Source organism: Choloepus didactylus, chromosome 13, assembly GCF_015220235.1.
Source record: "Choloepus didactylus isolate mChoDid1 chromosome 13, mChoDid1.pri, whole genome shotgun sequence".
NCBI classification, from domain to species: domain Eukaryota; kingdom Metazoa; phylum Chordata; class Mammalia; order Pilosa; family Megalonychidae; genus Choloepus; species Choloepus didactylus.
In genome coordinates this window covers 56803991-56812088 of record NC_051319.1, presented here as the reverse complement: position 1 = coordinate 56812088, position 8098 = coordinate 56803991, and the positions used below count along the sequence as shown (strand labels likewise).

Sequence of the window (8098 nt, the reverse complement as noted above, 5' to 3'; positions counted from 1 at the left end):
TCCTCTTTGAGGGGTGGAAAAAGGTGAATAAGATGCTATCTGTTAAGCACATAGTGCTTCTTGAAATAATAGAGCTCTACTAAGCTTTATTTATGAACTCTGTGGTCTGCCCTTGGCATGCCATGCTGCCTGCAGAATGAACATTCTCTTGCTCCAATCTCAAGAACTTCTCCTGCCTCAGACCAGCCCAGGCCCCTGATCCCTTGGAAGACTCACCTGTGTAGGTCTGAGTTTAATTACACTCATCAGGCAAGGGATTTGGTGAGCTTTAATTTAAGGCTGGTGTTGAATGCTTTTAAATTATTTTAACTTTTCTGAGGCGCCCAGGTGCAAAGCACATCTTTTATAAATTACAGAGCAAATGCTGTGCAGGTTGGGTGCACAGAAGGGCCAAGGATCAGCACAGATCCCCAAAGGATGAACTGTATTTCTGGCAACGAAACAGAGCTGAGCACATACCTATCATTATTGTTAATGGGACCAGGGTGTTCTACTCACTCCAGAGGTGCAGCACAATGCAAATTCAGTCTTGGAATTCAGTTGCTCGCTGCTCCCTGTCCGCTCACTAGCACTGAACCCTGGTGAAATGCCTGTCAAGTTCTTCAAAACAATTATTGCTGCTAGAGAAAAAATGATCAGCGAAGTACTCTGAAGTTAACACCTCCTCAGAGCTGGAAATGGAAATGAAAATGAATTCTGGAAATGTTTGCATTCTGTTGAATATGAATCTGCAGACATCTCAGCTGCTGTGTGTGAAACAGGAGAAGGGATTTTTAACAGATGATAATGAGCTTAGGGAGACAGCTTGCAAGGTCTAGAGGCCAGAGCAATGAACTGGCAGCCATATCCCCAAGGTCTTGTCACGGCTCTGCTGTGTGACCTTGGATATGAGTCTGACTCACAAGGGTGCTTGGACCAGTAACTTATGTTAGGATCCAAATAACAATGCAAGACACCAGGTAAACCATCAAATGTGATTGAAATCTTCCCAAATGAGCGTGGCAGCAGGCATCGGAATGAATATGGAAATACTCCCATGGAATATGGAATACTCCTTTCATCCTGCTGAGCACTGTGGCCCAGATTCTGTTGATTCCTGGACAGAGTGACAATTTGGGGAAAGGCCCAAGGATGGGATGGGATCCCTCCAAAAACAACAGGAAATTCTGACCTGGTCCCCATGGCATGGTCTAGGATACTAATACAGCACTCATTCCCAGAGGCTGAGAAGGAATCAGCAAACATTAAGAGCCAAGAAAGTCCCAATCCAAAGTGAAGTGCTAGACCATTTAGGCAGGCCATTGCAGTCTGCCTGGAGAATATAAAAGGGTTGAGGTTAAAGAAGCTGAGAGCCTTTTTTGGAAAGAGTTGCGAGTGCGCTATGAGTCATGAAAATACTCCCTCCCTGCTTTGGGGTTGGGAGGGATGGCTGATTTTCTCTATTCCTCCTAGCTGAGATGGGCTTTAAAAGAATCACTGGGAGAATCTGACCTATGTCCTCTAAAGTATGTTAAATACAGAGACTTGGATGCTCCCACCACAGAGAAATGCTAAGACCGTCGGCCCGAAGACACAGGAAGTGACGTTTGGATGGCGGAAGGGCATGAGGTTTCAAGCTGGTGGTGACTGAGGGGCTGCCAAGAGACTGAGGTGAAGACCCCCACAAAGTAAAAGAGGCTGAGAATTGCCCATACTCCACTTCTTGCAGTCCCAGGAACTAAGCAGAAATATTGCTTTTTTTTTTTTTAATGAACAAGTAAACCATACAAATTTTAAATATGGGACAGAGATCTACATCATCCACCAAGAGTGGAACATTTTTGAACCCTACAGACCAGGCCTGAAAGGAAGCCCAGAACAGAGAATTAAAGAACAACAAAAAATAGCGCATGATGGTATGCGCTACAGTTTGGAAGATGAAGAATTCCAAGCAGATTATCCAAGACATGGAGAAATTGGATGAAAAGGATTTAACCCCATGCAACAGCCACAGTTAAATGAGAAGGCACTGAAAGACAAATGTAAAAAGCTGTGCCAAATATCTGAATGCACTCTACAGCTCTATGAAAAAGAGAATCCAGATATTTACAAAGAATTGAGTAAGCTTTAAGCAGAATATGAACAGAAGAGGGCTCAACTTAGTCAATATTTTGATGGTGTCAAGAAGGCTCAGCACATGGAACTTGAGAGTATTTCTTTGCCAGATATACCTCATGCTCCTTCCCACATCCTGATGCAGGACATTCTACCTCCTGGTGCCCAGCTACCTTCCATCCTTAAGACTTCAGCCTAGGGACCTCCATCTCAGGCAGTTTCTCCACTTCTTCTTCTTGGACATGGTGTTCCACGTTTGCCCCCAGCAGAAAACCTCCTGGTCCTCCCCCTGGTCCATCTCCTCCTCAATCTTGCAGATATATGGCCATAAAGTGGGCTTTTCCTTGATCTTCCTCCTCGCAGGTGAGAGGAAGATATGTTCTGTAGTCCTGAACTTGCTCAGCGAGGTCATAGAGATATTTCCAGCACAGTGAGGATGACAACTGTCTGAGGACCTGGATCAGGATGAGCAAGACGACAGCACTGATGACAGCAACACTGACAGATCAGGGAAGACAAAAAGGCAGGTCTGAGCATACAATTTGCAGATATGCTTGGAAAATCAAAGAAAAAAAAGAAGAACATGAAGGAACTGACTCCTCTTCAAGCCATGACGCTTCTAATGGCAGGTCAGGAAATCCCAGAAGAGGGACGAGAAGTAGAGGAATTTTCAGGAGATGGTGATGATGATTCTGATGATTCTGAAGCAGAAAAGCAATCACAAAAACAGCATAAAGAAAAATCTCTTTCTGACGGCATATCTACAGCTTCCTCAGCAGGCTCCTCCACAGTCTTTTCTTCCTTCTCAGACACAAGCAACCCCCTTGGAGCCAGGACCACCTCCTCTTGGACCACCACCTGCACCACTTGTACGGCCACCTGGGCCACCTCCAGGAGCCCCTCTGTTGCTGAGCCCACCTGGAATGCCAGGACTCCGAGGGCCTTTATCCCGACTGTGACCTCCAGGACCACCACCAGGCCGACCCCTGGCCCTCTCCCAGGTCCACCTCGAGGTCTGCCTCCTGGTCTTCCTCCTTGGGGACCTCCACCAAGGCTACCTCCCCCCATACCTCCAGGTATCTCTCCACCTTGTCCTGGCATGACATGCCTACCTTGTTGCCTCTACTTGGACCTGCCCCACCTGGGCTTTTCCCACCAGTTCCCTCACCAAACCCAGGGTTTTAAGTGCCCCACCCAATTTGATTCAGTGATCCAAGGCGGATGATACGAGTACAGCCAACATTGGGAAGAAAGCCACAGCAACCATCAGTGCCAAGCCACAGATCACTAATCCCAAGGCAGAGATTACTCAATTTGTGCCCACGGCACTGAGGGTACGTTGGGAGAATAAAGGGGCTACGCTACTCCCCAACGAAAGTCAGAGGATGATTCTGCTGTGCTTCTTGCCAAAGCAGACCCCAAATCTGGTCCTTTTGTCCCCTGTCGCGGTACAAACTAAGGATGATGCGTATGAAGCTTTCATGAAAGGGATGGAAAGGCTACTGTGACAGCTTTTGATGCCATAACAGGTCTCCGTTCACATCAGTGGTTCATGGAGTAAGAGGCTCTTATTAAAGTTAGGTGAAAGAGCTACTCCCACTGTCAGGGTATTTTCAAATTTCAGTGCAAAGAATACCCTAAAGTCTAGCCTTGGTCAGAATTTACTGCATATAAAAGGGGGCATGTCATTCGGAATAAATCGATCATTAGCAGTTAGAATGTGCTGCTAACAATCCATTCCCTTTCATATCACTATTTCCACACCATTTCTTTCCCTTCTCCAATTCTTTTGAAACATTCGATCAGGGAGGTCTTAGTTACTTATCTGTTTTCACTTTCCTCTCTTGTGTGCTGTGGGCACTGGAGCAGAGATTTCTGAGGAACCAGTTTATTTCACCCTGTCTTGGCTTTTGTTGTTTGAATTATTTTAAATGTTTTCTTATAAATATTTTGTAATATTTTACTTGCAGTGAAATGAATCACAATGTCATTTCCTAATACAAAGCAGGACTTGTGGAAAGAAAATGTACAATTCTTTGATTAAAATTATTTCACACTGACTTAAACTTTGAATGTTTCATGGAAAAATTAATAAATGTTCCATACTAACTAACTAACTAACTATAGAGACTTGGCTCAGACTCACACCTGAAAAAGTCCACAGGCAAGAGACTGGCTGGAGCCGCTGGGAATGGCAGAGTAGAGAGGAGCATATTGAGGGCAAACTGCACTTCTACAATGGCAACTTCCCAAGGATTAGATGTGGAACCCAGGAAGGGAACTGGCTCGGTGACATCTTAGACCCTACCCATGTGGACCACCTGGAGAGAGCCAGTGACTGCTGATGGTCAGAGACTGAAGGGAAAACGGGGACACCTATGTCAGGGGAATTGCTGTTGAAGAATCTGAAGAGGACTGTGGCCCTTCAGAAACCCACAAAAATGTCCCCTTTGGGAATCTGCCAAACCAGGAGGCACCAGCATGGGTTACAACTTTGCCAGTCAAATATAATCTTTCTTATCCCTTACCTTTCCTCCTTCCACTGTCCATGAAATGAAATGAGATCCCTGGAGGAGCTAGAAGCATCCTGGTAAAGTAGGGAGGAGGAGGAGGAGGAGGTAGGGGAAGAATAGAAAAAAAAAAAACAATCATTCTCCCCCCCCTACTGCTCAGGCCCAAGCTGGGCATAATTTTTGAATTAAGTTGGAAGTTTTAATTATTATAGTAGGCTGGGCATTTTAATTATGGAAATGAAACTATTCTTATAACTTAAAGTGACCAGAATACCTTTTATTATCTAAGAATGACAGGAAAAGCCACGGGATTTGCCTGAGCATTCATCCAAGAGGTGGGGAAGAAATAGTCCACAGAATGGATTTCAAGGGTCAACAGCGAGAAAGAGTAAAACGTATTTCTGCCTACACCCCGCTGAGTTCAGGTCATTCAGTGTGTCAGTTACACACACTCCAGGGACTGCAGTGTGTGAGCAATGATTAAGTTACCAGCCCCTGGTACTGGTCTGACTCGGTGAGGGCAGTTAGTCCATTCACCAGCCCAGCAGGACATCTGAGATGGCTCTGGGCTGACAATGAAGCCACTCTCCCTGGATACATAGCATAGACAGATTTGGAGATGTGTTGTCTCTTTCCAGTCTTGGAATAAATACACTTCCAAAAACATTTTGTTGCCTCCAGAATGTATATTAGAGTTATATTCTTAGTCGTATTCATTTCATTTTATAAATTTTAAACGGAAGCCCAGAGAAGTTAAGGCATTTTGCTAAGGTCACTGTTCTTTTGGTTGCAAATGACAAAAACCAAGCCAGAAACAGAAGGAAGGAAGGAGGGAGGGTGGTAGGAAGTAAGGAATGTACAATTGAAGGGGAAAAAAAAAAAAAAGAAAGGTAGAGGAGAAGATTATTTATTAACTTATGTATCTGAAAAGTCTAGGTGTTACTTGTTGCAGGTATGGCTGGATGCTCAAGTAATATCGCACCAAATCTATCTTTCCTCATTTTCTGGCAATGCATCCACCTTCCTATGCAAGAGTCACAGAATACATTTCATTGGCCTGGTTAAATTTCATGGCCTGCTCTGACCTAATCATCATGACTTTGAATGGCCTGGCCTTGCATATAAGCTTCTTAGGACTTGAGGGTGGGATCACCTTCATTGAAAACATGGAATGAGAAAGACCTACTGTTACTTGAAGACAGTGACATGATTGCCAGGCAGGGAAAACAACAGATCTCCACTCTAGACATTGAGCCGGTAAGCAAACGGCAAAGCCAGGATTAGAACACACATCTTTTGATTCCTGAACAAAAGACTTACGAAGGCCCAAGGTAATTTCATCGATGTGTCCCTCTTTTTAAATTTTTTTAGCCTGTATTAATATGGTAAATTTTGGATCTAAGAGCTTAATTCATCCTGCATTCCTAGGTAAAGGAACTGCTAAGAATAAATCCATGTAAACAATATAATTTAATATCCAAGACAGCAAATAGAACTATCAGCCTCATTTTATTTGTATTACTCAAGAAAATCATTTGTGCTCTAATTTACTCTGACATCAGAGAAAGCTCTAATTTGATAAATTCCTGATTCAGGATTACATAGTGCCATTGCTTTCACATGAGTGAGACAAAATTTAGAGTCAGCTGGCAATGGAGTCAAATATATTCTTCAACATTCTCTGGTATTCTGTCAACCTATCACAATTAATTCCCAAAGTAAAGAGAACTGATTATGGCTTGTGGAAGCGACAAAGTTGTTAATTTGTCAGACAAGATCAAGAGCATAAATAAAAAGTCTAATGTGAAGTTTGGGATTTTCTTTTGTTTATTTACTTGCACATAAGAACAGAAGAAAAATTATTTTCTAGAGAAATCGCAACGGGATTTTAAAAGTTAGCATATGCCTTACTACATAAAACTGCAGAAGCTTAAATGAAATAAGAATAGATTCATCCTGGTGGTTGGCCAGTCACTAATTCAAATCATGGAATACTTTACCTAAGTGTAGAAACATGGAAATGGGAGGCCCTGATAAAAATGGGGCAGTGTTTCCATAACCACTTATTAACTACCTGCTTGGTGCATATTACACTCTGGATTGGAAATCCAGACCCTCTGCTACTACCTGAGATTAAGTGAGAGGTAGTTAGAAGCTGGAGGGCCTGAGTGTCTGAGTTCCTTCAAGAGGTACAAGCTTTTGAGGGCAAAGGCCACAAATGTGGGTTATGTTAAATATCCTAAAGCAGACAAAATGAGGGTGGGTTGGGCTGTTTGAGAGTTTAGGAATCAATGGGTATACTTTTCAATGCATTTCCCCATAGATCATTGTATCCACACACAATCCATGAGACAAATAGGCTTCCTCAGACTTCCCCAGTGAGAATCCTGAACCATAGTAGGTAAGTGACCTACCCAGTAGTTACTAGCCTGATGACAGGGCCAGCACTAGAACCAAGTCTATCGATCGATTAGCAGTCCTTATGGGGGTCTGACCCGGGCCAGGCATTCTCACTGAAGGCCACCTTAAAACTTGATATGCTTCCATGCATGCATCCATCCATCCATCCATCTAACAAATATTCCCAAGTACCTGGATGAGCCTCACTGCAGAAACAAGATACAAGTCTCTACCATCTCGTAGCATATAGCATCAGGGAAGTGCACATTGAGCAAATCGTTCCAAGAGTAGAGAGTACTTTGGGAGTGTGGAACAAGGGGCCTGAACTAGTTCTGTGGTTCCGCTTCAGGAAACACTACTGCCCCAGGTGTGCGTCTCTGAGGGTATCACAGCCAATGTGGGACAACAGCTGGAAGGATGAGGCTGCCCCGGGCACCCCGAACAGAAGGATGGCTTTGTGCTAGCTCAGTGTGGAAACTCTGACTCGGGGCAGTGAGGGCTTTCAGATGGATTTCCTATCATTTATCTTCTTATCAAAAGGTTTAATCACTTTCCGCTCTCCTAACTGTATAGGAATAATGAGCTTATTCTATCCCTATCAATACAATGCACAATAGAAACAGTTCAGAGACTATTTGGCCTTCTAAAATGAATGTTTTTATTGTATAAACATCACTAAAACCACAGTAAAAGGAATGTTTAAAGAAGAAAAATAAATCTCAGTAATCCCACGCACAGTGTTTCTGTCATTGCAGATTGCCTGCTGGTCGATGTGTGCACACCAAGATGAATTTTATGTGAAAATTAGTTGTCATCCCCTTTCCTCAAGAAGCTGAATATATTCTGACATGTAATGGACCTGTGGCTTTTGGAAAGGAAAGCAGACTCCCTCATGATTTTCAACTTCTCCAGTCAGAATAAAAAAGGACTTAGAAACTGAAAACTAATCAGGGTGGTTTCTGAACAGAGTTTGGTTGCTTAAGTCTTGTTCTGGAAACGGTTAAAAATTACATTATGTTCCTTGAGGGCAAGGTCTATATCATATACCTTGATTCCTCAATTAGCCTACCCCCTAAACAAAGCTCCTTTAT

The 8098-nt window shown here is 43.4% G+C and overlaps 1 pseudogene; it reads left to right on the top strand.

Annotated features, from left to right (window-relative positions):
• The first annotated feature begins 1778 nt into the window (after window positions 1–1778).
• LOC119508528 lies at window positions 1779–3602 on the top strand (annotated as a pseudogene).
• The last annotated feature ends 4496 nt before the right edge of the window (window positions 3603–8098 follow it).